At 47.3% G+C, this 17360-nt stretch overlaps 1 protein-coding gene across 3 annotated transcripts in view; it reads right to left on the reverse strand.

The window, feature by feature from the left end:
- The window catches only part of MAPKAP1 (MAPK associated protein 1), a 541270-nt gene that overhangs the window by 108184 nt on the left and 415726 nt on the right, over positions 1 to 17360 (reverse strand). The window lies entirely within an intron of this gene.

Consider the following 17360-nt stretch of genomic DNA (forward strand, 5'->3'; position numbering starts at 1 on the left):
ACTGGACATCACATTGTCTGTTGGTTGATAGTTGAGTTTTGAACTGTTCTCCCCCACACTGCCTCTTTGAGAAGCCTTTGACTGCTAGTCATCAGTACCCGGACAGTCAAGAGCGTAAAGGGTGTATTTGTCACAGTTTGCAGAGCCATAGTAGGCCAGTCCCCACGACACCGGTGACAAGCTGCCTTAACCACCGCAGTGAGGGGCCAGTAGACCCCCTTCAAACTGTGCTCCCTCCCCACCCCCAGAACAGGGTGGAACATAGGAAATGACTAAAATTAAATCATGAGGATGTAAAACTGCATTTTATTCATATGAATAAAAAAATACCTGTGATGGTTGACAACTGCCCTAAGAGTTTTTCACGCAAAAGAGTAACTCGTCTGAAAATACATAAAATAACATGTGTATTTGTAAAGCGCACGTTCACCCGTAGGCCTCTTGGCGCTGAATAACAAATGTTTATAGTTACCCAACTCAATGGTACTCATTTTATCGACATCAGAACTTGGATGAAAGGCTGAGTGGACCCGCCGGGATTTGAACCTGTGACCATGAGGCCCGTACAGTGGATGCATTAGTCCACTAAGCCACCAGACCCGGCATATACATTAAACTAATTACAAAACATTAATTTGCATAGCTGCAAAAGGATGCAATGTAAGATTTGCAATGAAATACTTTTTTTAATCTCACATTTTTTATCCAATTTATTTTTTGTAGACAAATCATTAGACAAATGGCTTGCTTATCCCAGCAAAATTTGAAAATATGTTTCTTAAAAGCTGCTGAACTAAAGTTGGATTTCAAAGGGCAGCTTATGTAGGTTTCCTCGATAAACCAAGAACACAAGGCTAATTGCACTGCAAGAATCTCTTATTACTTTAATGCACTAGTATATTGCTTAATGAAAGTTCTTAATTGTAATTCAATTAATTACACACAGAGTCCCCAATTACATTTTCCAATAAGACACTGGCTTTGGTACAGGTCTAAAGGCACTTAACCAACTTTAATACGTTAAGACCAATTTCCCTTGAATACTAATTACTGCTTAATGATAACATGAGAAAGGGGATCTTTCCAGAAGCGAGACGGAGGAAATAAAAATAAATTAGCCATGAATAAGTCACTGGGAAGAGGCATTTTGAACATGAGCTGGCCACACTACTGTTCCCAGTGCAGATCTGACTGCAAATAAAGCGGACGTGCACGCGTGATGCGGTTCCGTCCCACACTGGTGGGCGGTCCTGGATGCTCAGGTTTTGAGCAGAAATGCCCAGAGAGCTTCACGACTGTTTCACTTCGCGTCAAAACTATAAGCCATGCTTTGGCCCTGAGGAAACTGGCACAACTTTGTGAGACTCTGCTTGGCTGTTTTACTTTGTTTTTTTTGTTAAGAATATTTTTTTAGTTGATAATACTAGAAACCAAGATTTTTTACAAGAAGGAATAAATAATAAACCAACACCCAAATTAAATTTATACCCGGATAATGAATCTATAAAAACAAACACTTCTTTGTAGGAGGAGAGCAGAGTTATCCATAGTTTATGTTTGGGGAGGGGTACACAAATGTCTGTGTCCAGGCGGCAAATGGGATATAGAGAACCACAGGCTGACCTGGGTAGACAGATACACCTTATTTCTTCGATTTGGTTGTGCAGTTGAGCACCAGTACCCCGGAATTTAAAGGGAAACAATAAAACACAGATTTACTGCAGTAGAACACATCAAAATCGACAACGCAAACATTTTCTTGGGAGGTTACAGAACATAATATTAAATTGATAAAGGTTTCAATCTGCAGCAAGGTCTAAACCTGGGTAGTTCAACTTGAGTCCAAGAGGCCAGGAACAATGCCAGATTTGGGGGATATCTGCACATGGTAACTTTTCACACAATGCATGTAAATGCACCTTGCTTACATCATCTGTGGTTATCCAGATTGCATGACAGACTGCTCCTTCTAGGCCTACGCTGGACACCCCTGGAGTAAATGGTTGTTTCGTTCATCACTATCTTTGTCTTTCATAATGATCATTCATTCAAACAACGCCTATCGTGGACCCAACCATACAATGAGGGAATAGCAGCCCTTCTGACATCAGAAGCTGCAGAGCACGCCTGAAGGCCCGATCCTCAAATAAGGTAATTTCAAAGGAAGGGGATTCAGTAAGTGATGTGCACCCTACAGACATAAGAGTGTTACCAGGACTGCTCGAGTGCCCCAGGCTGGCAAGCCAAACACTGATGGAGTGTGCATTACAGTGGTGCTGTGAGCCATGTTTGGTCACACACACATCCACTGCAAAGGGCAGGTGGGCTTAGGAACTGGAAACTGATGAGGACCAAGAGAGAAAGACGACAAAGACAACGGCTACAAATTTACCACATACGTCATCTACGTGCCTTTGTTACTTAGGGTAACTAAGTACTTAAGGGGATTTGCATCTCATGGAAGACCACAAACCGGGTAACGAGTGGAAAAGACTTGGGCATTGGGGTGCCAGATCAATAGTAAATATGAGCAGGGCCATTTCTGCCCTTATTTTAAACTCTGCGTGGGGAAGCGTGAAAATCCTATTTTATTGTGTGATGCAAACCTAGCCTCGACTACTGATTGACTAATAGTGTTTGTAAATCACACAAGCGTTTGCCTAGCTGAGATAGAGTTCTTCAAGTCAAAGGCTAGTGAATACCACCATTGCAGGACTTGCACTGTGAAACACACTGCCCCCCTTTAGTAACCAAACGACATCTGGGAACTTCTAACAGCATCTTCCTCTTTCTGCTCAGGTTTCCCCTGGAGATCCACAAGCGGATTCTGGAGCTCTGAGCCTGAGGAGGGTATCCCTGTAAGACATTTACAAATCAAACACTGAACTTTAAAGTTATGTCTTCGGTAAATGGCCGCCGGTGTAACATTCTAAAGGCACGCGTGACTCGGTCGCTACTTCTTAGTCCAAAAATGAGTCGGAGTATGAGGATTTGTGGGAACATATTCTTTACAACTGTACTGACCTGGCACTTAAATGAGATCTCAGCATCGAAAAGAACTAAGTGGTACTGATTTTTTATGCTGCCAACAAATTTGAACCGAAGATTTTAGGATTAACTAGAGTGGGCAAGGAAGAACCTCAGGCCCCAAAGAGGATCTGTTCAGTTTATGTGGAGCTGTAGGTTGTGATCCCTTATTCCTTCCCCGTCGTCCCTGAACTACTGCAGAAGACTCCTACCACATGTGGTGTCCTCAGAGAACCCAACATCTCTGTCTATCCTCGGCGTATGATTGCATATATTCTATACACAGGGGAGTGGGAAACAACAGGAAGGCTTTCTAGGCAAAGTGTTAACAACATGGAGATGTAATTCAGGAAAGGCAGGCAAAAATCTAGGAAATATGGGACATACGGATGCAGGCCATCTTACATTTACCATAGGTTATATCTTAACATGGTATGCTTTTGAGGGACTCACCTACAGATGATGTAGAAGACCTATAGTGGGCAATACCAATACTTACAGTGGGCTTCGTGTTAGCCAGTTGCTTACCATTGATTAACTAGGTCAATCTTGTTTGCTCGTGTACTATTCAATAGCTTTCTTTCCTATTCTTGTGTTTGTTCCTACCATGAATCCAGCTCCACTCCAGTGACGGTCTTACCCAGATCCAAAATTTCAGCCTTGGAAGAACTATTCAGCTATCACAACGCACAACTTTGGAGGATTTTGTGCCTTTGGACTTTGCCTCCTTGTGCTGTCGGGCACTACCTTTAGAGGGCATCCTCTCTGTAATCCATATTACATGTGGGACAGATTATGGTGCTTCAAGAACGGGTCTCCCTTTATGTAGAACTTTGAAGAAAAAGGTGAGGACTAGACATGGACAGCAATTATACAAACTGCTTGAACTTTAAAAGACTGTAATCATATATATGTTTAGTGACAAAGTGAATTATTAGTTGGGGTGGATGGTAGTCATTACAAGTAATAAATAGTTCCCGGTCTGTCACAACCAGTGACTATCATTGGCCCTTTAAAAGTTCATATCGCTATTTCCTTTTATAGGATTTTTGTTGTTTTGGTGTCATTTTCTTCATTACATTTTATTGTATTTTTATAAATTGGAGAGGGATTTATATTGCATTTTGTTTTCAACTTTGTAACTCTCTTTTGGTACTTCTAACTGCCTTACACATTTCCTTGAAGGCTTGTATACTCTGTGTGACAGCTACCAGTAAATAAGCTAAGGTTTAAATTACAGAAACCTTTGACTGCACCTGAAATCTCTAGTGGAATACCGCCTATGGAATGAACAGGCCTCAAGTCACAGAATGCTTGAAAAGGTCTATGTAGGAAAGTACCATCTTTCTTGGAATGTTACTCCCAATTTCTTCCTGATTGTCAGTGTGTTTTGACTGTGTCACTGAGATCCTGCTAGTCAGGACCCCAGTGCTTATGGTTTGTGGCCTACATGTCAGTATGTTTTACTGTTTTGTCAGTATGCTTGACTGAGTCACTGGAGTCCTGCTAATCAGAACTCCAGTGCTTATGCTCCCTCCATTTCCAAATTTGTCACTATAGTCTAGTGACTACTTATTTCACTCCAGACTGGTATACTGGACCCCCCTTATAAGTCCCTAGTATATGGTACCTAGGCACCCAGGGCATTGGGGTTCCAGGAGATCCTTATGAGCTGCAGAATTTCTTTTGCAACCCATAAGGAGCTCATACAAGCACTACTTCAGGACTGCCATTGCAGCAGAGTGAAATAGTGTAAGCACTATTTCACAGCCATTTTCACTGCACCAGGTCACTTATAAGTCACCTATATATCTAGCCTTCAGACCCTGAAGGCTTGGTGCATAGTACCAGTGTGTGAGGGCACCCCTGCACTAGCGGAGGTGCCCCCACGTCGTCCAGGCCCATTTTCCCATACTTTGTGAATGCGGGGACGCCATTATAAGTGTGCACTACATAAAGGTCAATGCATATATGTAGCTTCACAATGATAATCCCGAATATGGCCATGTGAGGTGTCTAGGAACTGGAAACTGTACCCCCCAATCCAATTCTGATATGGGGGCGAATTCCATGCACCCTAGGGGCTCCACTATGGACCCCCCAGTACCTCCAAACCAGCTCTCTGAGGTTTCCACTGCAGCCCCAGCTGCTGCCACCTCACAGACAGGCTTCTGCCCTCCTGGGGCTTGAGCAGCTCAATCTCAGGAAGGCAGAAAAATGCATTTCCTTTAGGAAAGGGGTGTTACACCCTCTCACTTTGGAAATAGGTGTTACAGGCATGGGAGGGGTATCCTCCCAGAGCCTCTGGAAACGCCTTGAAGGGCACAAACGTTGCACTCCTTGCATAATCCAGTCTAAACCAGTTCAGGGACCCCCAGTCCTTGCTCTGGCACGAAACTGGACAAAGGAAAGGGGAGTGACCACTCCGCTGTCCATCACCACCCCATGGGTGGTGCCCAGAGCTCCTCCAGAGTGTCCCTGGGTTTTGCCATGTTGTTTTCAGGATGGTCAGGGACCTCTGGGAGCATCTGAGTGGCCAGTGCCAGTAGGTGACGTCAGAGAGCCCTCCTGATAGGTGCTTACCTGGTTAGGGGACCAATCCCCCACTCAGGGCTATTTAAGGTTCCTCAGATTCGGTTTTGCAAGACTCCAGCAGTACTCCTCTGCAACCTTTGCTTCACCTTCTACCATCGGATCAACCACAGAACTGCTCCAGGAACTCTACAACTGCAACAAGTATCCAAGATGGCTACTGCAACTCTAACTCCAGCGCTTGCCGGCAACTAACAGTTTCCAGGTCATGCATGCTCTGAGGACTGCCTGTCTTCATCTAGCTCCAGAAGGACTGAAGGAATATCCCGTGCAGGAGGCACCTCTCTGCAGCGACAACTGGTACTCTGGGTCCCATCTCCTGACGACGAGCGTGGATCCAGGAACACAGGTGGTGGACCGAAGTGACCCTGATTGTCCAAAGGTCCAACTGTCCAAATTTGGTGGCGCTTGCCTCCCTGAGCCAGACAGTACTCCTGTGCATTGCTTGTTTTGCAGCTCCTAGCGCTTCTGTGCGCTTCTCCAAGGAATCCTTCGTGCACAGCATAGCCCAGGTCCCCAGCGATGCTCAGCTCCCTGAGTTGTTCTCCGGCGGCGTGGGAATCCCTTTTTGTAGTGCTGTGACGACCGCGATTTGCAACTCCTTTGTCACTGTGTCATGGGACTCCTGTGGGTGCTGCCTGGTCTTCTGAGGGCTCTCTGAAGTGCAGGGAGCACCCTCTGTCTCCTCAGTCCGAGTTGAGACCCCGAGGTCCCTCCTGGGTCCAGGTAGCACCTTTGCCCGCCAATTGCGTCTTCTGAGTGAGCCAAGGCTTGTTGCCGGAATCCAATGACAAAAACCAGCCTGCATCCATCCATTCGAAGTGGGACATCTCTTGCACCAAGCAGGAACCCGCAACTGTCTTCTTTGGTGGATTTCTGACTTTTTCTTCTAATCTGAGAATCCACTTTTGCACCTTCATCCGGGTTAGCAGGGGCTCCTGTTCTTCCTGAGCTCTTCAGCTGTTCTTGGACTTGGTCTCTTCTCTCCGTAGGTCTTCAGGTACAGGAATCCATCGTTGGTGTCTTGCAGTCTTGCCTGTTTTTTGCATAATCCCTTATCATGACTTCTAGTGTATTCTGAGGAAACTTGCTGGACTTTACTCCTGTTTTCCTGGGCTCTGGGGTGGGGTACTTTACTTACCTTTGGTGTTTTCTTACACTCCCAGCGCCCCTCTACACACTACTCCTTCCTAGGTGGGGAAGAGACATTTGCATTCCACTATTTTAGTATATGGTTTGTGTTCCCCTGAGGCCCATTTTAACCTATGGTGATTTTCACTACTTGCACCATTTTATGACTGTTTACTTACCTGATTTTGGTTACTAGTGTATATAATATGTGTAATACCTACCTCCTAAGGAAGTATAGCCTCTAAGATATATTTGGCCGTGTGTCACTAAAATAAAGTTCCTTTATTTTTGGTAACACTGACTATTATCTTTCTTGTGTGTAAGTACTGTGTGACTACAGTGGTATTACAAGAGCTTTGCATGTCTCCTAGTTCAGCGTTGGCTGATCTGCCTACAGCTACCTCTAGACAGCCTGGCTTCTAGACACTGTCTACATTTCACTAATAAGGGATAACTGGACCTGGTATAAGGTGTAAGTACCTGTGGTACCCACTACAAACCAGGCAAGCCTCTTGCAGTCTATGGAACATGCCACAATCTTCTGCAACCTCTTGATTGATCACACACACTCATTGGTCTCAACTGAGGATTTACTAGGCCACACCTACAATGACCAACAAGTGTGGTCACACTGGAGGTTACTATTTCTTAACTTCTTGAAAACAGGCTGCTAGTTAGGTTTTTAATTTCACTTTCCAACTGTATCTTGTATACTATTCCCAACCTCTACACTTACATAATTTAATCACAACCACAAATCTACAACTGTGCTCCCACCACACCAACCATAAAAACAAATAGTATTTTTCAATGAAGTTCCATCACCTGCTCATCCAACTGCAAGACGTGGCGACAAACACCTTTATTGGCAATTCGCTGATGCTGGTGAGAATTCTTTAACAGACATGATCAGATCCAGCATGACTGCTAACCCGTACGTTCAGTGTTAGCTCTTCGCAACCCAAGATCTCCTGACAAGTATCCTTATTTCTTCAGACATAGTTTTCTCTGTCTTTACAGTTCTTTATATTTATCCAGCAGTCAACCCTGCAGGCATGACTGGCAACCTGATCTCCTTCACTCCTCCTATCCTCTCACTACCTTGTTTCTAAACCATGACTCTACTGTTCTTTATGAACCTTGGGAGTAGCCACACCAAGAGTGTCAAGCAGAGGAAGTGAAACATGTACTGGCATCAACCCAGTCGCAAACCTATCCTTCCCTTTAGCATCAACAAACTCACAATTCCCACTTGAGTTGAAGGCCTATGAGTTCAATGCCACATCACCAAACTCATCACATGCCCCCTCTTAAATGCTCACTGGCCCCAGGCTACCCCTCCGCATTTAATTGCGTCTTTGCAGACACTGTGGTGCTGCATCGCCTTTGCAGATACTATGGCACGTCTGTGGCCTATTCCACTCTCACCAGAATCCGGAATCAACCTTCTGAAGAATTAGGACTCTATTCCCCCCAAGCCTTCTTCCTCTATCCCTCTGTCAAATGTCAACTGCCTTTGAAAGTTAAAAACAAGACTCAAATGATTCTTTGACGCTTCCTTTTCTCTTGTAAAAACTCTTTCCTACAAGTCTTTGCACTTTTGACATCGTCAAGCATTTAGACTTTTATCAGATTCTGACTTCAACTAACCCCTAAGCTCAAGCAAACTTACCACCGACCTGTGCTGATTTTAAAAAATCTAGCAACTTTATTTAGACCCGCTTAAGTGACCTTGTCAATACCTCTTTGGCCAGAGGGATTATCTAAATCAGGAGTTCCAGGTGTGGCTCCTGAGTGGATTTCATCTTTCCCCTAACTATTTCCATATCAGACTTCCATCCTAAGCACACTACATATGCTCTTTCAGCCAGACATACAGATCAGAACTAGAATAAACAGTCACCCTGAACACTTCTACCACAGCCTCTCCACCTGTCTATCAGGTATTTGCCACTGGGTGTATCACACCTGGTCTATGATAAACACTGAAAAACTCAGATACTTTTTATTATGATTAGTTCTCATCTGTGGCTCACATCTAGCTGGCATTTCACCTTTAATCCTTGCCATTTTCTTTCCATAACGAACCATAGCATCCACATGATCAGTTGTCTCAGCTCATCATCCCTCTAGTCAACTTTGTGTCTAGTTTCTATCTTCTAACACTGATACTCCATGATCTAATGCTCCTCCACAAAGTCACTGCAACCAATGTCCTCATCTCAGCAAGTATGGAGTACAGTGACAGCATCTACCTCAGCCTTCCTTCTTCTCTTCAAAGGGCTCAAGACTCTTAAGAGTGCTGATCACATCGCACCAGCTCCTTTTCTACTTCAATGGATAAATGTGGCTATCAGGACCAACTTCAAATCTCTCTGCATTGTGCTTGGGGGTCCTTCTACAACCAAGATCCTCCATTCATCGCTGCCAACATCTAGCTGCTAGCTCCACAGCAGGAACCTTCATTCCTAAACTAAGCTCCTTTGCTCCACCGCACGCACTAACAAAGTACGTGCTGATGCTCGCATCTCCATTGAACAAGCATAAAATTGTGGAATCATATACAACTCTACCTGTGAAACATCATTACCATGTACACCTTGGAGAAACTTCAAACACTTGGCTTATACAGCGTAATTACTGTGAGATTATGTTTCAGTCTTTAGCCTCAACATTTGAACTGGTGCGCCATGGCCATAGTCTTGTTCCATATTGAAATAAATTTGCTATGGGACAATGTCAATGATTGGTGGCGAGTCTGTGCTGTGCATTAGTCAGAGCCTTTGAGGAGCCGCCATTATTTACTGTAATGCGAACTCTATGCCCGTCTCACTGAATCTGCCACACCTGAACATAAGGCCTCTCCCAAATGGTGCCAAGAAAATAAAGTGAGAGACACAAAAATATTAATGGCGTACCTTACAGGACAATTTTTAAAGAAATTTACTAAAAGCAATAGGTTTATAGATAGCTTTGAAGGAGAATTTATGACCTATTTTAATAATTCATGGTGCGCTGCATAAACTCTGCCCTCCACGACACTGTTCGATGGGAGGAGGTGAGATTTACCCTCAGAAGCAAAATGGAACAATATAGGGACTAAACTGTGCTTACCTACAGCAGAACTTTCCTAAGAATTTCTGAACAAGGAAATAAACTTATAACAGTTTAAATAATCTTGATAGGTGATATAACATGTTAGAGCATTTTTTTAACTGTATAAAGTCTTTCATTCACTTCAACCTTCCACTTCTGTCCGGTTTCTGGCTTATCCCTTCCCAATATGTTATCTTTGTATAACAGGATGAGGTTGTACCTAGAAGGTGCGGGGTGGGAATATGAAAATGAATTGAGATCGTGAAATATAACAGTGAAAGGCTTTCACTGAACAGCTATCCATCAGGTTAGTGGCTTAAAAAGCAGATGAGGGGCGAGGGGGAAAGCAAGAGAGAAGTTTAATAGGGAATAACAGATGGCTGAATGTGGAGCCTGTGTGAAGTGGGTGAGACTAGGTGAGGGGCACATGCGACTGGGTGGATGAGCATAGGAAACTTGCCGAGTCTCCCCCATATAGAAGGGTGTGACCAGATGTGAGCCTGCTATTGCCACTGGGTGTCAAACTGCACTTCACTGATGAACACAGAAAAGTGATGGATCAAATGCTTGAATTAATCTCACACACTCTGGGGCACATTCCAGTCCCTTTGCACACCATGCCACTTCAAACAGTAAATAGCAGATGGAAATCAGGCCAGTTCCTCCTCCATTAGAAACAGTCCAGCACCTCAATGATGAGGCTACAGAAGTCGCAACCCCAGCTGGAGATGCGTATGTTGCGACACAGAGAGAGCGGTCTTGCACTTTGGCTGGCCTAGACTGCTTCTTATGGGGTTTGCCAAGTTTTAGCTGTTTTTTAGAGCAAATGTGAACTAGAAAAACTCTTAGAAACTTTACTTCATGGCCTCCACTGAGTATACTCAGAACTTCTTACTCTCTTTCACATGGTTTTGTGGCTTGAAGAAAAAGGGGGGGAAAAAACTATTTAATGGCTGAGAAGATACCTTTTTAGCATGTGCTGCACTCTGCATACACAGAAATAGCCCCTTCTAGTGCAAAGCACATAAGAACTGGAATATTTCACAGGTGGACATAAAAGCAGCTAGGGAAGGTGCAGCATTAGTCAGAGGATGGAAGAAACAAAGTCTCTTACCACAGTAGGACCTTCCTTTTCAGATGCACCAAACTTTTTTAGCATCTAAAATTCCCTATGCCAGCTCTCTGTCAATTTGTCCTAACAGTCTATAAAAGTGTCTAATGCATCCCTCTCTCTTTCGCGAGACTCTGATGCAGTCAACTGAGGAAGGCGGAGCCCCATCAACCGACACATGCTGATGGGGGGTTCCGACCCAGGACCCATGAGGGGGAGGGGGTGAGACTACGGGAACAAATGTATGGGTGGGTGGAGGGGCAACCAGATTCAATGGGTGGAGGATGAAGAGCCGTAGGGTTGGTGAGGGTTGGGGAGGGGGCAAATGGACCACAGATGATGGGTGAGACTACCAGGCGCCCTGAGAAAGAGGAGTTTGGGGGAATCAGAAACCAATTGGGGGAGGGTGTTGAGTCAGGATGAAGGAGCTGATGGGGGGAGAGAAGCAAAGACAATACAGTTTGGAGGTGGAAGGTGAGGGAGCAGGGTCTAATTAGAGGATATGGGAGGGGGATGAGAGGATGAAAGAACCGGATATGATTAAGTGAGTGGGGGAGGAGTGAGAGAATGGGAGCAGATTTGAGGGGGTGAAGAGACCAATTTGGGGGCTAAAGGGGTGAAGTTGATTGGGGGACTTTGTGAAGGGATCGGAATCCATGGTCTGGGTGGGATGAATGGACCAAAGTCAAAGGGGGGTGAGATTGTGGTAAGAAGACCAAAGCCAATAGTGAGGTGTGGTGAGGGGAGCAAAGCTAATGGGGGGTGAGGAGACCAACGCCAATGGGGGGGTGAGGGTGAGGAGACCAACGCCAATGGGGGGTGAGGAGACCAACGCCAATTGGGGGGTGAGGGTGAGGAGACCAATGCCAATTGGGGGGTGAGGAGACCAATGCAAATTGGGGGGTGAGGAGACCAACACCAATGGGGGGGGGGGGCAGGGTGAGGAGACCAAAGTCAATGGGGGGGCAGGGTGAAGAGAAACCAACGCCAATGGGGGGGCAGGGTGAGGAGACCAACGCCAATGGGGGGGCAGGGTGAGGAGACCAACGCCAATGGGGGGGCAGGGTGAGGGGGATCAAAACCAATTGGGAGGCAGGGGATCAAAGCCAGTGTCCGAGGTGGAGTGCAGAGACCAAATCCAGTGGAGGGAGGGGTGAGGGGCCGGGGAGGGATTTGCGTTGAGAGGACCAAAACCAATGGAAAGGGTGGGTTGAGGGGACCAAAGATGGGAAGGGTGAGGGGACCAAAGTGAAAATGGCTGCATGGTAATGGAACCCAAAGCCAATGGGAGTGGTGCACAATGAGAGGCCAAAACCGATGGAGGGGGTGTTAGAGGTGTGGTGAGAGGAGTCAAGCCGATGGTCAGCAATGAGGAGAGCGAAGCGGATTGAGAGCAGCGAGGAGAGCGAAGCGGATTGAGAGCAGCGAGGAGAGCGAAGCGGATTGAGAGCAGCGAGGAGAGCGAAGCGGATTGAGAGCAGCGAGGAGAGCGAAGCGGATTGAGAGCAGCGAGGAGAGCGAAGCGGATTGAGAGCAGCGAGGAGAGCGAAGCGGATTGAGAGCAGCGAGGAGAGCGAAGCGGATTGAGAGCAGCGAGGAGAGCGAAGCGGATTGAGAGCAGCGAGGAGAGCGAAGCGGATTGAGAGCAGCGAGGAGAGCGAAGCGGATTGAGAGCAGCGAGGAGAGCGAAGCGGATTGAGAGCAGCGAGGAGAGCGAAGCGGATTGAGAGCAGCGAGGAGAGCGAAGCGGATTGAGAGCAGCGAGGGGAGGGAAGCATGTTGGTGAGCAAAGAGGGGAGGGAAGCATGATGGTGAGCAAAGAGGGGAGGGAAGCATGTTGGTGAGCAAAGAGGGGAGGGAAGCCAATTGTGAGGGGATGGAAGGTAATGGTTACAGGAGAGGGGAGGGAAGTGAATGGTTAGAGGAGAGGGGAGTTAAGTGAATGGTTAGAGGAGAGGGGAGGGAAGTGAATGGTTAGAGGAGAGGGGAGGGAAGTGAATGGTTAGAGGAGAGGGGAGGGAAGCGAATGGTAAGCAGCGAGAGGACAAATGCTGATGGTGAGAGGCGGGGGGAGCAAAGCGGATGGTGAGAGGTGGGGGGAGCAAAGCGGATGGTGAGAGGTGGGGGGAGCAAAGCGGATGGTGAGCGGCGGGAGGGAGCAAAGCGGATGGTGAGCGGCGGGAGGGAGCAAAGCGGATGGTGAGCGGCGGGGGGAGCAAAGCGGATGGTGAGCAGCGGGGGGGAGCAAAGCGGATGGTGAGCAGCGGGGGGGAGCAAAGCGGATGGTGAGCAGCGGGGGGGAGCAAAGCGGATGGTGAGCAGCGGGGGGAGCAAAGCGGATGGTGAGCAGCGGGGGGAGCAAAGCGGATGGTGAGCAGCGGGGGGAGCAAAGCGGATGGTGAGCAGCGGGGGGAGCAAAGCGGATGGTGAGCAGCGGGGGGAGCAAAGCGGATGGTGAGCAGCGGGGGGAGCAAAGCGGATGGTGAGCAGCGGGGGGAGCAAAGCGGATGGTGAGCGGCGGGGGGCAAAGGAAAAGGCAGTGGCGAGCGGCAAGGGGAGAAAAGGCAGTGGCAAGCGGCAAGGGGAGAAAAGGCAATGGCAAGCGGCAAGGGGAGAAAAGGCAATGGCGAGCGGCAAAGGGGAGAAAAGGCAATGGCGAGCGGCAAAGGGGAGAAAAGGCAATGGCGAGCGGCAAAGGGGAGAAAAGGCAATGGCGAGCGGCAAAGGGGAGAAAAGGCAATGGCGAGCGGCAAAGGGGAGAAAAGGCAATGGCGAGGGGAGCAAAGGCAATGGCAAGCGGCAAGGGGAGAAAAGGCAATGGCAAGGGGAGCAAAGGCAATGGCGAGCGGCAAAGGGGAGAAAAGGCAATGGCGAGCGGCAAAGGGGAGAAAAGGCAATGGCAAGGGGAGCAAAGGCAATGGCGAGCGGCAAGGGACGTAAAGGCAATGGTGGTCAGTAAAGGGAGTAAGGGCAATGGTGAGCGGCGAGGGTACCGAAGGCCATGTGATGAGGGGACTGATGGTGAGCAGTGAGGGGACTGAAGCCAATAGTGAGAAGTGAGGGGACCGAAGCTGATAGAAGCATGAGAGCCAATGGAAAGGGAATGATAACCAATGAGAATGATGAGATAAAAACCAATGAGGATGGGTTGGCACAAGGAGGATGAAAAAGGTGATGGAGAAGCGAAAGGGTACGGCAACAGCAAAGGGTGCGACGGATGTACTGGAGATAATGGGGTATGGAAGATGAGGGGCTGGAAACAATGGCAGAGAGCAGACAAAGGGCAACAGAGAGCAGACAAGGGGCAACAGAGAGCAGACAAGCAGAGAGCAGGCAAGCAGCAAGGGCACAGCAGATGATGGGCAGAAACAACAGACATCTGACTGGGACAGCAGACGAGGGGACAAAAGCTGCCAGAGGAGGTAAGTGTGGTGGGCATGAGAAGAGCAGCAGAGGGGTGCGGGGAGACCAGGTGAGGGGCAGGCGACAGCGGCTGAAAGCAGTGAGGAACATGTAAGAGACAAGAGAGGCCAGGTGAGGAGAAACAGAAGCATTGAAGAGCTCCACCGGTCATACGGGAAACCACTGAACAATACCCAAGGGCTTTTCTTGGGTTTCTTGTTAAACACTCTTTACTGACGGTGGCAGAAGGAGAGGTTACTAAGATTCCAAGTTATGTCTACACGATTGCTTACAACATTTTTAGATCTGACTTAGCGCAGTTGCCGTGAGATGTTATTTTAAAAATTCTTTAAAATATACGTCGAGTGGACTTTGGCTCCACCCACAGGAATATTACTCACACTTCAAGCTATTGGCAATTTTCTGTAACATTCCACCTTCAAATGCAAGCCTTTCAAATAACTGACGGACTATTTTACATCAAAGACGTACAATTGATCATCACGCTTTTATCACACTTACTTCTTTATCCACTCTATGCGTTCCATACACAAAGCAGTCATTTCTGCTGTATTGCCCCGGGCACTGGCAAATCCAATATGGCACATTTTCATGTAATGTATAGTACTTGTGAACGCTAACAGCATTTCTGGATGTGCACTGGCACATCACAGCCAGATCTATTGGATTTGCCAATGCTTGTTTGTATTACCCAGTTATCAAAGCTGTAGCAGAACCATCAGCCATTGAGCAACTCATTTGCACAAGAGCTAACAATTAAAGTCTAGTAAGGTCAAAACAAACTAACCGAATGAAGCAGTTGATCTGAACATACTATGAGTATGTACTGAGTAGAATGTTGTGTAATGGGAAGAAACAGATTGTTCGACTGTGCACAGTAAAATCTGACCTGTAATGGAATGTGGCCCATGGTCTGCAAGCACTGTGCGCAGTGTCACAGAAGGTGGTGGCGGTCTCATGTACTGTGTACAATCTGACATGCAATAGAAGTCTGCAAGCACTGTGCGCAGTGTCACAGAAGGTGGTGGCGGTCTCCTGTACTGTGTACAATCTGACATGCAATGGAATGTGGCCCATGGTCTGCAAGCACTGTGCGCAGTGTCACAGAAGGTGGTGGTGGTGGTTTCCTGTACTGTGTACAATCTGACATGCAATAGAATGTGGCCCATGGTCTGCAAGCACTGTGCGCAGTGTCACATAAGGTGGTGGTGGTCTCATGTACTGTGTACAATCTGCAATGCAATGGAATGTGGCCCATGGTCTGCAAGCACTGTGCGCAGTGTCACATAAGGTGGTGGCGGTCTCATGTACTGTGTACAATCTACAATGCAATGGAATGTGGCCCATGGTCTGCAAGCACTGTGTGCAGTGTCATATAAGGTGGCAGTGGTTTCCTCTACTGTGTACAATGTGACCTGTAATGGAATGTGGCCCATGGTCTGCAAGCACTGTGCGCAGTGTCATGTAAGGTGGCAGTGGTTTCCTGTACTGTGTACAATGTGACCTGTAATGGAATGTGGCCCATGGTCTGCAAGCACTGTGCGCAGTGTCACATAAGGTGGTGGCGGTCTCCTGTACTGTGTACAATCTGCAATGCAATGGAATGTGGCCCATGGTCTGCAAGCACTGTGCGCAGTGTCATAAGGTGGCAGTGGTTTCCTCTACTGTGTACAATGTGACCTGTAATGGAATGTGGCCCATGGTCTGCAAGCACTGTGCGCAGTGTCATATAAGGTGGCAGTGGTTTCCTGTACTGTGTACAATGTGACCTGTAATGTAATGTGGCCTATGGTCTGCAAGCACTGTGCGCAGTTGTCATAGAAGATGCTGGCGGGTCTTATGAACTGTGTACAATGTGACCCGTAAAGGAATGTAGTGTATAATGTGCATCTACTGTGTGGAATGTTACAATATGACCTGTAACGGAATGTGGAATTGATCTACATGTACAGTGATCAGTGTTATTGGAAGTAGTGACGGATCTTATGCACTGTGTGAAATGTGGTCTGCAATGGAATGTGGTGTATGCCCGCACGTACTGAGTACAATGTCATGGGAAGTGCTGGCGGGACTGATGTACTATGTACAATGTAACCTCAAAATGGAATGTGGCGTATGGTCCCCATGTACTGAGCGCAATGTCATGGGAAGTGGTGGTGGGGTCTGGTGTAATGTGTAAAATGTGACCTGCAATGGAATGTGGCGTATGGTCCCCATGTACTGAGCGCAATGTCATGGGAAGTGGTGGCGGGTCTGGTGTACTGTGTATAATGTGACCTCTAACAGAATGTGGCATCTGGTCCCCATGCACTGCGCACAATGTCATGGGAAGTGGTGGTGGGTTTGTGTATTGTGTAAAATGTGACCTGCAATGGAATGTGGCGTATGGTCCCCATGTACTGAGCGCAATGTCATGGGAAGTGATGGCGGGTCTGGTGTATTGTGTAAAATGTGACCGGCAATGGAATGTGGCGTATGGTCCCCATGACCTGAGCGCAATGTCATGGGAAGTGGTGGCGGGTCTGGTGTACTGTGTATAATGTGACCTCTAACAGAATGTGGCGCGTGGTCCCCATGAACTGAGCGCAATGTCATGGGAAGTGGTGGTGGGTTTTGTGTATTGTGTAAAATGTGACCTGCAATGGAATGTGGCATATGGTCCCCATAAACTGAGCAGAATGTCATGGGAAGTGGTGGCGGGTCCGATGTACTATGTATAATGTGACCTCTAATGGAATGTGGCGTATGGTCCCCATGAACTCAGCGCAATGTAATGGGAAGTGGTGGCGGGTCTGGTGTATTGTGTAAAATGTGACCTGCAATGGAATGTGACGTGTGGTCCCCATGAACTCAGCGCAATGTCATGGGAAGTGGTGGCGGGTCTGGTGTATTGTGTAAAACGTGACCTGCAATGGAATGTGGTGTATGGTCCCCATAAACTGAGCAGAATGTCATGGGAAGTGGTGGCGGGTCCGATGTA

The sequence above is a fragment of the Pleurodeles waltl genome, chromosome 6 (assembly GCF_031143425.1).
Source record: "Pleurodeles waltl isolate 20211129_DDA chromosome 6, aPleWal1.hap1.20221129, whole genome shotgun sequence".
In the NCBI taxonomy this organism is placed as follows: Eukaryota; Metazoa; Chordata; class Amphibia; order Caudata; family Salamandridae; genus Pleurodeles; species Pleurodeles waltl.